The following is a 17,133-nucleotide window of genomic DNA, read 5'->3' as shown; positions in this document are numbered from 1 at the left end:
CAACATCAGCACCAAAGGCAATGCAGCTGGCCATTTGAGATTTGTGGCTGCACACATCTTATCAATTCTGTATTTCAAAGTACCATTCATCTGTTCCACTAGTCCTGATGCTTCAGGGCGGTAGCTACATTGCAACTTCTGCTCAATGTTTAATGTTGCACAGAAGAGTTTAATCACCTTGTTACTGAAGTGTGTTCCCCTATCTGATTCTAAAGAGATCGGAAACCCGAAACATGGTATTAACTCCCTGAGCAACAATTTTGCTACTGTGAGACTGTCATTCCTTCTTGTGGGGTATGCTTCAATCCAGTGACTAAAAATGCACACAATCACCAACACATACTTCAAACCTCCACACGCAGGCATCTCAATGAAATCCAATTGCATCCTGCTGAATGGACCTCCTGCTCTTCCAATGTGACTCAAATTCACCCCTGTCCCTTTTCCCACATTTAGCTGCTGGCAGATTGTACAGCGATGGCATACTGCTTCTGCTGCCTACCTAAATTTAGGATTGAACCAGTCAATCTTGAACAATTGAACCATTGCATCCCTCCCAATGTGTGCCTGCCCATGATAATACCTGGCCATTTGCGACAATAAACTATTTGGTAGAACCATCTGACCTTCCTCAGAAACCCATATTTCATCAGGCCTTTGAACACATTTTAGTTTAGACCAAAGTTGTTTCTCCTCTTTGTCAACATTATTTTGCAGTGTTTTTAACTCTTCAAAAGTATCGATCACTTTCAATGCAAAACTTGCACATGTATTATCTTCTTCAATTCCCACTTGTCTTTGAACGATATACAGTTCAATGCGCAAAACCTTGCTACTTGATCCGCATATCCATTTCCTAGTGAGATATAGTCTTGTGACTTTATATGTGCACTGCATTTCACCACTGCAATTTTTTCAGGTAACTGTATTGCATACAACACCTCCTTTATTCTGTCACCATTTCTTACTGGTGTACCAGTAGGGGTTAGGAAACTTCTTTGCGACCACAACTGACCAAAATCATGGACAATTCCAAATCCATATTGGCTATCTGTGTAGATGGTGAGTCTCAATCTTGCAGATACATGGCATGCTCTAGTAAGAGCTACCAATTCTGCTACTTGTGCCGAATACACACCTCGAAGCCAAGAAGCTTCTAAGGTAACTGTAATTGTGCACACAGCATATCCTGCTCTCAATGTTCCTGTACCATCCCTGAGACATGAGCCATGGACAAAGACAATTTGATCATTGTCTTCCAATCGTGTATCTCTGATGTCAGGTCTGGGTTTTGTGCACAACTCAGTTACCTCAAGACAATCATGCTCAATGTCTTCTTCCTTTTCAATTTTAACAGTACCACTTGGAAGTAGTGTTGCCGGGTTCAACACTGTACATCTTTTCAATTTTACGTTTGGAGCACCTAGAATGCCCGTCTCATACCTTGTCAGTCTGGCACCAGTCAAATACTGTGTTTTCGTCCTTGTCAGTAAGATCTCAACAGAGCGAGGTACCATTACTGTTAGAGGGTATCCCATCACTACTCCCTCACATTGTAAAAGGCTTTGACCAACTCCGGCAACTGCACATTAAGCACCTTAATGATAAGCACCTCCATGGACCTGTGTCAAGACAGACAAAGAACAAGCATCACGCTCATGACAAAACAATATGAATGGCTTTGTGTAATCAGGCACTCCCAGCGCTGGAGCTCTGCACAAACTCTCTCAACTCAGTGAACGCCTTCATCTGATCCTGATCTTAAGTAATGGGATCTGTAACATCCTTATGTGTCAACTGCTGCAATGGTTTAGCAATCTCAGCAAAATTTGGAATCCATTGGCGACAATAACCTACCATTCCCAGAAACATTCTGACATCTCTTTGTGAAGTTGGGGGACTTCTCTGCAATATCATTGTAATCCTTTCTCTGGAAATTCTCCTTGACCCTTTCTCAATTTGGTGTCCCAAATATTTCACTGACTTCTGACAGTACTGCAATTTCAAAGGTGACACTTTATGTCCATGTTTTCCCAAATGATTTAACAGGGCAATCGAGTCATACTTGCACGCGTCCCTCATTTTGGATGCAATCAGTAAGTCGTCAATGTACTGCACCAGAGTTGATTGGTAAGGTAGCTCTAATGACTCCAGATTCTTTTTCAAGATCTGATTGAACAAGGATGGTGACTCTGTGTACCCTTGAGGAAGCCTGCACCAGCTGTAGACTCTGTTAGGCATTTGAAACTAAAAAGAAACCGACTATCCTCATGAAGAGGCACAGAAAAGAACGTTTGTGACAAATCAACCACTGTGAACCATTCTGCATCGCATGGAATCTGAAACATTATTACCACTGGATTTGGCACTACGGGGCAACACTTGACCACCATGCCGTTCACTTTTCACAAATCTTGCACAATTCGTACTTTCCCACAAGGCTTATTTAAGCCCATTATGGGTGAATTACATGGACTTCTCAACACTTCCTGCAAAACCCCTTGTTATAGAAAATCTCCAATTATCTGCGCCACTTTCATCAAAACATCTTGTGCCATGTTATACTGTGGAAGATGTGGGAACACTACATTTGGTTTCAAAGTGATTTTAATCAGCTCCACTCCCTTAATCAAACCCACTTCTTTATCTGTCAGATCCCACACATTTTCCTGCACTGTTCCCTGCAAGTCTGCATTTAATTCTTTCACAGTAAACATCGGGAAAAATTCAATCAGCGGGCACTCTTCATTAGTGGTTTTATTCTCAGTTTCAGGAGTTTGTTCTTCCTCGTTATCACTATTCGTTTGAACCTCTATTCTAGCAGTTGAACAATTAATTGTACATCTGGTTTTGCACAACAAGTCCCTTCCCAGTAGGGATACTGGACTTGAATCACAGACTACAAACCTATGCAGTCCCTGGAAGTTGCCAATCTCAAACTGTACTGGATCTGTGATCGAATTTATCAACTGTCTACTCACTACCCCTACAACTTGAACTGTCCTGCCTGAAAGAGGTAAGTTTGGAACTTCTGCACTTCTCACTGTAGAGCCTGTAGCTCCTGTGTCCACAAGAAATGAGACCATATGATCCATTACCTTTCCTCTCACAAAAGGTCCTCTCTGATCTACCTCTAGGGATGCTGCAAGCATGCATGGCTCCTCATCCGAACTCTCAAACATCCATTCATCGTTTATTTCATTCTCACTATGTAATGGAAATTGGTGTACTGTGTCACTACTTCTGTTTTGTGTCTTACCAGTGAACTGCTGAGTAAACATCTGTTGCTGCTCCATCAGGGCTTGAGGTATCTGCATTTGCTGTCTAGGTAGCTGTAACAGGGTGGCGCCATGATGACAAGAAGCCCGTGGTCCGATAGTACGCACACAGGGGGTGATTTTGACCGCGGCGGACGGCGGTCGCCGCCCGCCAAGCGGTTCCCGCCGAAAGACCGCTCCGCGGTCAAAAGACCGCGGCGGTCATTCTGGCTTTCCCACTGGGCCGGCGGGCGACCGCCGAAAGTCCGCCCGCCAGCCCAGCGGGAAACACCCTTCCCACGAGGACGCCGGCTCAGAATGGAGCCGGCGGAGTGGGAAGGTGCAACGGGTGCAGTTGCACCCGTCGCGAATTTCAGTGCCTGCAAAGCAGACACTGAAATTCTTCGTGGGGCCCTCTTACGGGGGCCCCTGCAGTGCCCATGCCATTGGCATGGGCACTGCAGGGGCCCCCAGGGGCCCCGCAGCACCCCCTACCGCTATCCTGTTCCTGGCGGGAGAACCGCCAGGAACCGGATGGCGGTAGGGGGTGTCAGAATCCCCATGGCGGCGGAGCGCGCTCCGCCGCCATGGAGGATTCTCAAGGGCAGCGGGAAGTCGGCGGTCCACCTCCGACTTTCCGTTTCTGGCCGCGGCTGAACCGCCTGAACAGCCTGTTGGCGGTGCTACCGCCGACCTCCGCCATGGCGGTAATTACCGCCAGGGTCAAAATGACCCCCACAGTCTTTATTTTAAGATTTTAAGATGGTTCTTGGAGGGTTTAAGGTCTTCGGCTGCTATTCCTCTGGTTCCTCTCACCCCGTTTTCTCTTACAGTTGGGTCCCCAGGAGGCACATGTGGGAAAGGAACGGAGATAGACAAGGGTAAGTGGTCAGGTAAGTGTTTGTGTTTTCTTTTCTCTTTTTTCTCTTTTTCAGTTATTCCTATTGTTTCCTTTCTACCATCCTCTCCCTTTGGTCTTGAATTCTGTCTTCTCTTTTCTCTCCCTTTCTTCTGATTTCCTCTCTGGCTGATTCCTGAGTCTTGTTCTGTCTCTTCCTCTGTCTTCCTTATTTACGTCTCTTTCTTGCTCTCTTTTGGCCGTAGGATAAGTCTTTTTTCCTGTTCTCAATACTTTTCCTGTGAGTTTAGGAATATCTTGCTTTCCCTGTGGTTCTGAACGGTTTATACTCTGGGACCTTATATGCCATAACATACATACATACATTTAACAATGCTGCTCCTGGGTAAAGGAAAAATAATAAAACAAACCCACAAAAACAAACCAAAAACCCATGTAACGAAAAGAATTGGATACTCCACAAAAACAATATCATTTATAGTTCCCGATTAGTGTCCATCCCCTTCTTATTCTTCCCCCCTTCCCCGTCCTTTATTCTACCCTCCACCTCCCTTGTGCCGCTAAGTTTGGCCCACGCACCTGCTGGGGCCACGCTCTTCCCAGAGCGTGGCCGGAGTTCGGGCGTATGGCCTCCTGGCCCTCTGTGGCGTCCTGCCGCACTGGTGATGTTCTCGCGGTCCTCCCTGCTGGTTTCCGACTGGCCACCGTTGAAACTGTTCTTGCCGTACCTTCCGCTCCCTTTCTCCTCCCTTCCTTCGCTGCCTCCGTCCGCTGCACCGCTGAGTTCGTTTCTCCCATCTCCTTCCTCCGACCACCTGTCTTCATCCTCGTTGCCATTTGATGTCCCGGTGACGGCGCGGATCCGCTGCCGCTCCCTACCGTCACCCGGAAGTGGAATGTGATTGGTTCCTGCCCAGAGGACATCCGGGTCGGATGCCCCCAGAGCGTCGGTGCCCCCGGGGTATGACGGGTCCGACCGAAGCAGTGTCGGACCGTCACAGTACCATAGAAACCGGCTGCTGCATTGGTTGCAACTATGTCAATTGTGCATGTGGCAATTGCATCTGCTGCATGGGTTGAAAATTCTGCACTTGATTCATGTTACTCTGAAAATTAGGTTTAAGTCCGCTCATTCTAGGGACTTTCACAGTTTGAAATGTATTGACATCACCACTTTGCTGAACAACACCATCCTGCACCATCATGGGACACTCCCATTTCCAGTGTCCCACGTTTCTGAAAAGATGACACAGCAACATATTTTTCATCCCTTGCACGTCATTTTGAACCACTACTGTATTCAAATCTGGACCACGATTCATATTAGCTCCACGAGCTCTGCCTCTCAGCTGGGGTTGGAACAGAACAGTTCCCTGCGGCTGCGGCATCTGCTGAACAAAAGCTCCCTGCACTCTTGTTTGAGTTGCCTTGATTTGCATCACCGTTGTTTTCTCCTTCAGCTTTTTCTGCTTCAACTCAATCTCCTCACTACAGTTTTTCACATACTGCAACACCTCATCAGTCAGTTTTGCTTGCCAACAAATCAAAAGACTCTTAATCATCAAACCTATTTCAGGTCTCAATCCTTCTACAAACCTGAACACAAAGTGTAGCTTGTCTTTCGACTCAATCGTTTCCTTGCCACTGTACTCCTTCAATGCTTTCAACAACCTCTCATAGTACGCATGTATTGACTCTTTTGCCTCCTGCACTGTCCTGTCAATTCTTTGCCAATCAATATTTTTAGGCGAGATTCTTGTCTTCAGGAATTCAATCACCTTATAATAATGCTTTATCACTTCAGGTGATGGTGCCCCTGTAACTCTATCTCTTTCCGGTTCACTCGTCGGCCAATCCACTGCTCTCTTGCACTCAACCCACAAATCAGCAGGCACTACTATTTCCAATAGAGTACTCAGGTCTTCCCACAAATATTTCGAAAGCTTCACAAGTCTATCTGTCTGCTGGTACCATTCAACCGGTTTCTCCGTCAGCTTTGGATAATCATTTGTGAATGACAAAATATCACTCCTATGCCAAGGAACATGAACAAATTGCCCTCCTGTAATTTCCCTCATTGGCAAAATGTTTACTGGATCCTTTTCTTTCTGAACACTTTTGGACCCTTCCTGTGAATCTCGTTTCCGTTTATCCTTCCTCTTTGCCCATCTGCCTTCCCACTTCTGTAATGCTCCCCAGATCTGAGCACTCTGCAATAGCTCTTTAAGATGTGCTTTCATCCTAGCTGACCTCATGTGTCCGAAATCTTTTGCCTCAAAATCTAATCTGTAACTTTGTTTCAAATGTTTCATTTTCTCAATTTCTATGTCATGCTTATCTGCCAAATCTGCCAATTTCTGATGTATCTTGCCCACTTCTCTCGTAATTCTCGGGCACAAGTATCTCAACTTCTCCTCAGTATAGGATTCTAACCTATTCACTCCCATTGATCCTTCAACCTATTCAGTCACTTCTGTAGCCAGCCTTACGCGATCAATTTGCTCTTCACTCTTGGATGTGCTTTGTGGGGTATTTAGACTATCTTACCACTCATTTAACTGCTGTGCTGTCAATCCTTGTAATGAAATATTACTTGCGTTCGGCAATGGCACTTGTTGTACCACTGCACCTGGAGTTTGCGGTGTCAAGAACTTCAAGCTCTGACTTACACTTGGGCCATTTACGGCATCTGGAAGCTCAACAAGTGGACTAAGATTCATTAATGGTCTAGATCCATCAAAGGTCTGACCCAAAGATGAAACCACCTGCACATGCTCTCTAACTCCCCTCGTCACAAGGCTTTGTGACATTTCACCCTCTTCTCCTACAGTCGGCTTTTTCTGCGCAGATAATGGTACAGCTGGACCAACTGTAATTGGCAGCGATAATGCATCTGGTGCCTCTTTGACACCCGCATTTTGTGGAAGGGCTACTCCCATGCTCTGATTCATTACTGGTGTCACATCTGACTGTGTCCTGGTCATTGGTGTGAACTTCGGTAAACCCTGTGGCTGTGCCTGAGGCATCAACATTGGAGTTGGCTCGGTCTGAACTAACATCGGCCTCAGAACCACTTGTCCCGTAGGAACTACTAAGTTCGAGGTTGTCTTGAAAATCGGTATCTCTGGATAAATTCTCTGTACTGGCGGTGGGTGCATCTGCACTTGGACTACTGAAGTACTCTGCACTATCTCTTGTACCTGTCCATTATCTGCTTGCACTGGTCCCGCTGTCCCCGACACCTGAGGTGGGGCAGTTGGAGCAATACTAGTACTTGGACCCCCCTCATGCACCGCATATGGTGGAGGTCGGTCTATCAACATCTGAGTAATAAGATCCTCAACATCTGAATCTCCATCTTCTACATAGGTCTTTTTCTTCTTTTCTTCTTACCCCCCTGACAAACTCTTATCACTCTTGCTAGCTCCCTCTTTTTCTTCCGACTCATCTTCCTCTGTGATAGCAGGAAAAAACTTAATGCCCTGCAACGTCTCTGTTCTCCATCTTTTCTGCTCCCAATCCCATCTCGACTCTGCTAAAGACTTCTCTACCTTCCTTATTCTTCTCTGGAATTTGATTTCTTGCTGCTGTCTTGCTATGAGCTCCCAAACTGCTAATGGCTCAAACTGTGCTGGTCTGGGAAGAGGCTTTGTCTCATACCGTGTCATTCTCAGTTGATCCAAAATTCCTAAATTAAACACTCCATGCTCTGGAAATGCTAAAGCTCCCTGTTTCTCTTTCGATTTGCACCACTGCTTTAACCAAAGACATGGCGGGACACCTCGCTACTCCATCACAATATATGCTGGAAAGTTTTCCAGTGGGGTAGGCTTCCCCACTGTCACCTTAATGTATGTATCACCCTTCATGGCACTCCTCAATGCTTTGAAAAACTTAATCTTTCTCTGTTGTATTTATTCGATTCAATTAAAAAATGACTTTTATTCCCAAGATTCCCTTCACCCGCCTTCCCAACCAATTGTCTCTCACAGATGGCTGCCAATCCGCCCATGACTCTTTTTATCCAACCTATCCCAGAGTAGCTCACTCTGATGTCACACTTACACACTGCGGCTGGCACAGTCTTGCGGCTCTTCCTCCTAATCTTTGACTCACACAAAACTACTGCAAAATATTGCGAGCACTAACCAAAAATCAATAACCAAAACAAACCTGCTGGTTTACTACATGAAGGAACACAATTGTTTCAGAGACCTTACGGATTTTCACTGATGGCGCTTTTTGCTCACGCAGCTATTCCTCTTTCTCAGTCTCCCACATTCCCAAGCAAAATTTGACCTGTACATTTTACTCTCAACTGATCAATGGGTCTGTCATGGTGCACATAGGACTGGCCAAATCTCAGTCGAACATTTCTCTTACCCACTTAACTCACACATCGACTTGTTGACGACGCCCAATCAACCTAGTAAACCAGACAGATTACAACATGTAACCAAGTGTCTGCTACACTTGTCAATATACTCCGGAATCTTAGACCACTCAGGGTCCGTACATCACCAACAACCACGTGGACAATTTTTGAGCGCAGAGCGCCACACACATATGAAGTTCGACGACTTCCCTACTCTCATACTGCGGAGTACACACACTCCTACTAAACCTCAACTAGAGTACGCAGACTCCCTACTTCCCTCACATACATTACAATTCACCTGCGGTTTGCATAAGCCTTTGAAAGCGCAATCTATCACTTTCACACTATCACAAAGACGCCGAGAACATACCAAACTCTACTTGCAGGATCCAGGACCTGGGAAAGTCATTTCTGAGCTTAAGGGGACATCATCTTTGCTACAATTGCCATTTCAGAAAAAAAAAATCAAATCTCATAAAAATGAATAACAAACCCTAATTTAAACTACTACCATAACCGTCGGTCACCACATAACTAGTTCTCCAAATAACTAACCATCAAGCTGCTACCAAAAACTGCTAGCGCGCCTGGTCCTTAGTAAGTGAACTTACAAGGGGACGCGTATAGGTCGATGAACCTTTTGATTCACATGGAGTATCCTAGCTATGGTGTAACCAATGTGCATCAATAATCAATACACAAACCAATAACCAACAAGCAAAACATTAGTCAACAATTATGAAAACCACAACTCAATATGTTTAGCAATTTTTATTTCCCTATTGTTTACAATACCAAGTCATGAGGTTAATTAAAACTCATTATTCAATCCACTCAAGGTTAATTCATTAGTGACCACCAATAAAATAATCTAATCAGAACTTGAGAAAACATGCGTTCTAATGCATCAACATAAGCCAAATAAGATGAATATGTTAACATGAGTAGCAGAGTTCAGCAAATCAGTCCGTCAATCATTTGTCACCATATATGTCAATGTCTCAGAATAAGAACCCTCCCTAACCCAGATTAGCATTAGCATGTGGGACTTCATGCGAAAACAATTTAGAACATCAATTTGGAAAAAACATCTAGCTAGGAGAAAAACTATAAAACAGCGCAGTTGGTTCCTAGGAAGAAAAGGCACAGAAAGTTAATCAGTCACATTGTCAAAGCTACCTATCCACGGTATGGATCAGCAACAAAGTCAGTCTTTGTCTTTAGGTTATCAATCAATCGGCATTGCATCAGGCTCTCAGGAACTTGAGTCCAATGACAGAATCTCAAATCTCTTCGAACATCCACGCCTAACCTCGAACATCTATTCTGAAGTTTTCTCCCCTTGTCATGGAATTATATCAAAGTCACCCAGACTATCCCCCAATTCCCAATTGGTCAATTAGTCACCAGCTATGACTCTACCCAATAATTTCAGTTCTTCAAATCTATGAATTTTAGTATAACACAACTCTTGAGGTGTCGATTGGTTCACTGTACAATGTTCCGATCATCCGGCTCGTCAGGTATCAAAAATGTTGCATCTTCTTCTCCAGTCAATGTCTCCATTTTTCGAGTCCTGGGAAAGTACATCTCGTCTGCTTTGCACAGTCCTTGTTACATTTATGATTCCATCATCTCCTGTCCATCGGTTCACCATCGGATTTTTTCTGAGCAGATTTTATTAAACAGTAAGCAGTTCAGGGTCAGTTCAGCACATTAGCTTCTCTACATTGTGCTAAGTAATTCAGCTTCTGCATGAGGCCTGGCAAAACTATGCCACAACTTTGGCTAAGTTAACTCTACAATATAATGCAAAACATACGTTATATATCTCAATATGACATACTACTACACATTTTTCTATATTTTATACATATTATTCATTTTATCAGTACATTTGTGATATCTTGGTGAACACTCTCCGAGGGCACATTTTCAAACGTGCACATTATTTTTCTCTACCGTTTATTATTATTATTCAAAATGCATAAACACTCATTAATATGTTAATTGACATATTGGCTTCAACACCACCAATTAGAAGAAGCCCAGTGGAAGAAATGATAACTAGTGGTCAAGAAGCACAAATGCATCTGCAGTAATGTCCTGTCAGAGCCCAGATCAATTCAGGAACTTACGTGTATGAGCTGCATCCGGAGCAAGTCAATTCAGGACAAAGTGATGAAGGGTTCAGGATCAGTTCCTCACCGTATCAGCCAAGCGCTAATCACAGTTAACTACCCACCTAATAACAGGGCAACTTCCCTTTGTCAGAGAACTGCAGGTTACTGCAACACCTTTCAGAGCAGCTCAACAACATTGCAACTGTACTAAGGTCAGCAAGTTGCAGTTTCCATCAACCACAACCGCACAGTACTACAATGCCTGTGTCTTATGGGTACAGATCCCAGAAACCCTTTCGGTGTTAGCAGGATTCAGATCACAGCAACTAATCTCACATCTTTACAGTATATCAATGTTGCTATTTTCCTGTATCAGCTGGAGCCGAGGCACAGCAGCCACCCTAAAGGTTTTACATCACAGCCTATAATTGCACTGTATCAGCAAGGTGGCAAGCATATTAAGTGCACTCGCAACACTGTCAGTAAGGTGCAGAACGTACCAGTGTGGCATGGTTGTTGACTGGTTTGTACCAGCCTGCCACCACCAGACACAGGTCTGGACTCCTGGGGTAGGAGCCTCTGCTCTCAGGAGCAAGAACACAAAACCTTTCCTGGGTGAAGGTGCGACAGCTCCTCCCCCAAGCCGGCACCCGGGCCTGGAGATCAGGTACAAAGGCTTTACCACCTTTGACTCGCTAGCAGCAGATGGCTGCCCAATGGTTTTTTCCCCGATTTTGAGCAGGAAAACTGGGACATTTCCCCCTGGTATTAGCAATGGGCAGGTTTTTTAGTAACATGTGAGAAGTCACTGGAGGTCGTAAAAGGCGAACTTTTGAACTTTGGGGAAGGGCCTTGGAGCAATTTTCTGAAGCAACACAAAGGGGTTTAGGGAAAGCAAGGAGAGAAAACAGTGCGCCGAGCCCTCACATTTGTGTGTTGGTTCAAAGTGTGCACCTCTAAACACACCGGAGCTGTGCCAGAACTCTAGCCACATCTGTGCGTTCAGAGTGACATGTTACATCTGTGAGTTGCAAGCAAGCACAAAATTCCGATTGTATCACATTTATACTTACATCTGCGTTTTATAAGTATATTTACATCTGTACATTCGTTGTGAGCATATGTAGAGCTGTGTGTTGTGAGTGTGACATGTAGAGCTTTGTTGTGAGTTTGATACCTACATCTGTGCATTGTGAGTGTGATACCTACATCTGTGTTGTGAGTGCGATGCCTACATTGTATTGTGAGTGCGATACCTACATCTGTGCGTTGTGAGTGTGATACCTTCATCTGTGCGTTGTGAGTGTGATGCCTTTGTCTGTGTGTTGTGAGTGCGATGCCTTCGTGTGTGCGTTGTGAGTGTGATACCTACATCTGTGAGTTGTGAGTGCGATACCTTCATCTGTGAACTGTGAGTGTGATACCTTCATCTGTGAGTTGTGAGTGTGAGTGTGATACCTTCATCTGTGCACTGAGTGTGATACATCAGTGCTCTACTTTGTGAGTGTGATATACATATCTGTGTTGTTAGTGTGATACTTGCATCTGTGCTTTGTGAGTATTATATGTAGATCTGTGCTTTGTGAGCGTGATATCTACATTTGTGCTTTGTGAGCGTGATACCTACATCTGTGCTTTGTGAGCGTGATATCTAAATCTGTGTGTTGTGAGTGTGACACCTAAATCTGTGTGTTGTGAGTGTGACACCTAAATCTGTGTGTTGTGAGTGTGATATATAGATCTGTGCATTGTGAGTGTGACACCTACATCTGTGCTTTGTGAGCGTGATACCTACATCTGGGCGTTGTGAGTGTTACACCTACATCTGTGCGTTGTTAGTGTGATTTATTGAGCCGTGTGTCGAGTGATATATAGATCTGTGAGTGTGATACTTACATCTGTGCTTTATTTCTGTGAAATACAGATCTGTGCATTGTGAGTATAACACCTGCATCGGTGTGTTGTGTCACATCTGTGAGTTGTGAGGGCGATAACTTCATCTGTGCGTTGTGAGCATGACATCTAAATATGTGCGGTGTGAGTGTGATATATAGACATGTGCGTTGCAAGTATGACACCTTCATCTGTGCGTTGCGAGTGTGCATCTTAGGCCCCAGTGGGACTATATCAGAGACATGCCTGTGTGTGTGTCTCGGACCTCACGGACGCCATTAGCGTTATTTCTATGGGTGCGCGTGCCAGTCTCAACCTTCACTCAACATGCAGCAGAATGGAATGTGTGTTATAATTGTGCTCCTGAGTTTACTGATTATAATGGGCTCCTGGAGGACACCTGTGTGCGTGCTTAAGGTGGCACTGACCTATGAAAAGCCACTGAGGATGTATCGGAAAGAAATTTGTACAGCTGATATTGTAATACTTGGTGGAAACATGTGATAGTGAGCGTATGGACTGACAGTCTAGACCATTACATGGTTTTATTCAATTACATCGGATTAAGAAAATCTTTTAGCAGCCAGTAAGTTAAACAATTGCGAAGCTATCTCCTAAACAAGGAAGTCCCAGTAAATTACATAGCTGTACTTTGCTTTGAACTAACATTTCAAAGACCCCGGGAAATATGGATACTTTGTTTTATTTTACAGAGCTCCCGTCAGCAGTGCAGTCCTTTCAGGGAGCATTGTGACTGTAGCAGGAGAATGAGAAGTTGAGAGCGGTGTGTGTGTGGCCTGCAAACAGCCTGGTTACTGCGGCTGCGGATGCCGCCTTTACACCTTTACATGGCCCATCTTCAGGGAGAGGCAGGTTTGTACTGACTAACACGGTTTGTTGTGCTTAAATCAAAAAGACAGGATTAGAACTCTATCGCCGGGCTCCAAAGTTCCTTGGGATGTCAGGCATGTTACTTTGTTAAACTTGCTGAAGCAAACGGCCCGCAGTTAAATTACCTGCTGTTAGGTATACTGATGTTGGTCCCTCCTTGGGGCGGTTTGTTACCGCCTTGCAGACTGTCCCCGTTACATGGATAATTGCACGATTGTCGATATGTTTGACTGAGAGCGAAGTTACTTTTCCTTTTTTGTCCCTCCTTCGCACTCATGCTCATGGCAGCCGTGGCACTTTGAATTGGTTTGCTTAAGTTAACTAATGTTTTACTTTTCATTTTCAATTTATGCGGCAGGAAAAGTCCAGTTAGGAATTTACAACACCAATAGCTGTAACTGAAGCAAATGCGAGACCCATTGCATTGCAAATGCTTGTTACCTCTGGTTACCACAGTGGGGTTAATTAGACTCTCTGCACAGTGCTATAGAGAGAACCAGCCTCCTACATTTGACGAGGAACACAACAGTACTGTTATGACAGGGCGCAGGGATCTGAGATGCCCTAGCAGCGGCAGGGTGAAGAGCTGGAACACAAGCATTCGCAGTGGGGTTTGGAGCGACACAGTGCAACAGAAGAGGAAAGGTTAGAAACATTAAGACAGCAATATTTTGTGTACAGCACTACAGCCGCAGTGACTGAAAAATGAAATATAGCAAGCTAATGATCCTGCAAAGGAACTGTAACAGCAAAGTACAGAAAAACAAATCTATTTTACAAGATGCAGTCGCATTCCTTAGTCTGGTGACTTGTGAAACGTAAGCAAACTCCACCAAAACTTTAATATCAAAGCAAAGAACACATCGCCAACAGTGCAACAGCCATTGATTGAATAATTTTTTTTTAACTCATCAATCACATTGACACATCTGACTTTATAATGCTGATCATGTATAGACAGTCATATGTTATGGCGCTGCCTCTCACCTTCTGCCATGGGAGTTGCACTGCAGCTGGTGTGTGTAGTTGCAGTAGAAGAGGTGGCAGCAACCTGCCCACTACCCCACTACACGTCTCATCACAGGTGCTGGCGCAGTGCTGGTACAGCAGTGCGAAGGGCTCCTCTAAGGCTAGAACATTTTTGTACATTGCCTCTGACATTTCATGCCCTTGTCAGTCTTAGCTCTTGGAAGTACAGCACCGGCAGACAGGTATTGGTGCAAACTCCTGGAGTTTAAGGCGAACTGAATCATACAGACAACTTACACTGATGTAAGGACAACAAAGAATGGACTCTGACTTGTGCAAGCTACTGTTTTTGCAGGCCCATCGTTCCCATGCACCAGAAGTGGGGGAAGTCCAAATGACCTGGAGCATGTGCAACCAGGACTCTTTCCGGGCTCTTGGGACACAAGGAAGGCACATCAAAGGATGCCACTCACTTGCAGTTTCCAATACGATTCAGTGGTAATGACGCCTCATCTAACTGTCCGAGGGGACAAGGGAGCAACATCCTTTGTAAGCCTTGTAACCCTGCTCCAAACCCTTACTGTCACCCAAACTGTTCTCTTGACAATAAGTGAGGAGCGTTCTCTCGGTGCAATCACAGGGAGCGAGTAGCCACAGTGCTCCTCCCTGTGGCACTCTGCCCTGTAGTACCAGTCCAACATGTCCAGCATTGGTTGTGATGGCAGCTATCAGCTACTTTGCAAAATCACCCATACAATCTTTAAAAACTATGCACTAATCCTGCGGGTTGATACAACATGTGAAATACTCTTTAAACAAGCAGTGGCTGAAGAGAACTGCTCCTAACAACCCAATTTGTGAAAGAGGTTGCCTAATCCCTACCTAACACCTTTCTATATACATTGTGAGTCTAATGGGTATTGTATAAGCTGAGCTATTAGAAATCTCCCTACCTAGCAAATGCCTAGCCATGTAACTATCTCTGCATACCTCAGAAAACTGTTGGGCCTGCAGTCAAATAAAGGTAATTAGTATTCGTGTGGGCCCACTAAATTCCCGTGTCTCCTTACACCCTTCTGTTCTTTTACTCTCTATGGAAAGGGAAGGTGGGAAGGCGAAGCTTCTATGCAGCCTCTCGTATTTGCGCAAGCGATGACTCCGTAAGAGACGCACTCGAAAGGTGCGCATCTACAACTCTTGCTTCCGTTCAAGCTGGTTCTCTGCGAGACTGGATTTCCTGGCTATGCAGAAAAGTAGGAATTGCATAGGGAGAACAGCAGTCTGGAGAATGAGGTACAGTGGGCCAAAAAACCAAGGAGAGGATATTTCGACCCACCCAGGCATTGAAGCAAGAAAGGAGAGGTGGGAGTGCTGAGTAGCACCTAGGGAAAGACATTAAGATGGGGAGAAATAGTAAACTATAACGTAAGAACAGTGAATCATGACAAAAAACAAATTAGTCAATTCAATTTCAATAAAAGTGGCATTGAATAATTTGGATTAGAAAACTTGGAGGTTACAATTTATCCGGGAAGAACCAGTTTAGTTTAAATGGTTTCTTAAAACTGGAATGCATTATTTTGTTTGTCCTACCAGTCACATACAACTGAGCAGCAACTCTCCCATCTCCTAATTATAGCCTTGAGCCTTGAGTCATTGAGATCTATATGAAAATCTTGGGTATGCAGAAAGGGCTTCATCAGGGGAAGAAAAGGTATCATTTATAGTTTGGAGAGGGCAGAGCATTTGCTAAAAACTGTGAATGTCCCATCTGCCCAACTTGTGGTTCACCTGCCACATTTGGGGTGGGTGAAGTGCTATCTTTACAAAAGTACAACATCATCTGGGTTTTCAGGTAGAAAACTGTGACCAACACCTTATTCCCAAAGGACTGTTGGTAAAAGTATGTTTAGGGCATCCGAATGTACATTTTTCTATTTTTCTTGTTTGGCCAGGGAAATCCTAAGGATTTTGGGGGCCCTGGGCCAAACATATTTTGGGGGCCCCTGTTCAGAACATCTTTAAATTTATGATTCAATTTCAGCTTTTTTATGCCCTTTTTGGCCGAGTTCCCCACACTGTAAAGGCACACTAGTCCGAATTCTAAATGTGTTTCCATATAATTTTCAGAGTAATGCATTTTCAATATTGTGATATTGCAATAGCTCACTAATATTATTGCGAATATTATCTATGACAGACTCCCGTTTCTAATATGGGAACATCTTTTTTATCTAAAAGGAACGTTTTTATGGATGTTGCATTGTGTTAAAAAAATCAAGCCTTTCTCTGCAAAAATAAAAAATAAATTAAAGGAAAATTGTATTTAAAACAATATATTTGAAAGGGTCCTTCAAAGTTATCAGGGCAAGGCTTCCTGTAGAACATAGCTGGCTCTATCAGGAGCTCCCTGAAAGGCTGAAGCCCTAGGCCAGCGCCCACTTTGCCCATGCCTTAAAACGAGAGAAAGTCTGATGGTCCTGAACAGGGAACAACGGAAATGACCACCAAGCATTGACAAAAAACACGTCAGGGAAATTTCTTTTTTGTTATCAATAAGAAACTTCCACTTTGGCAGTCTGTTACACAATAACAAAACAAATCTGTAGAACTGGTGACCACTCCTGTATGATTCAGTTCTTTAAGGGGAACTGCGGTGGCTCCACTAAAAAGATCACCATCTGTCGGGTGAGGGTCTCTAAGGATGACAAGTGGTCACCCACTGCACAAAGATTTTCCAGCTAAAGAGTATCTCTTCATACT

This window comes from Pleurodeles waltl, chromosome 3_1 (assembly GCF_031143425.1).
Source record: "Pleurodeles waltl isolate 20211129_DDA chromosome 3_1, aPleWal1.hap1.20221129, whole genome shotgun sequence".
In the NCBI taxonomy this organism is placed as follows: Eukaryota; Metazoa; Chordata; class Amphibia; order Caudata; family Salamandridae; genus Pleurodeles; species Pleurodeles waltl.
This window is presented reverse-complemented; position numbering follows the sequence as displayed.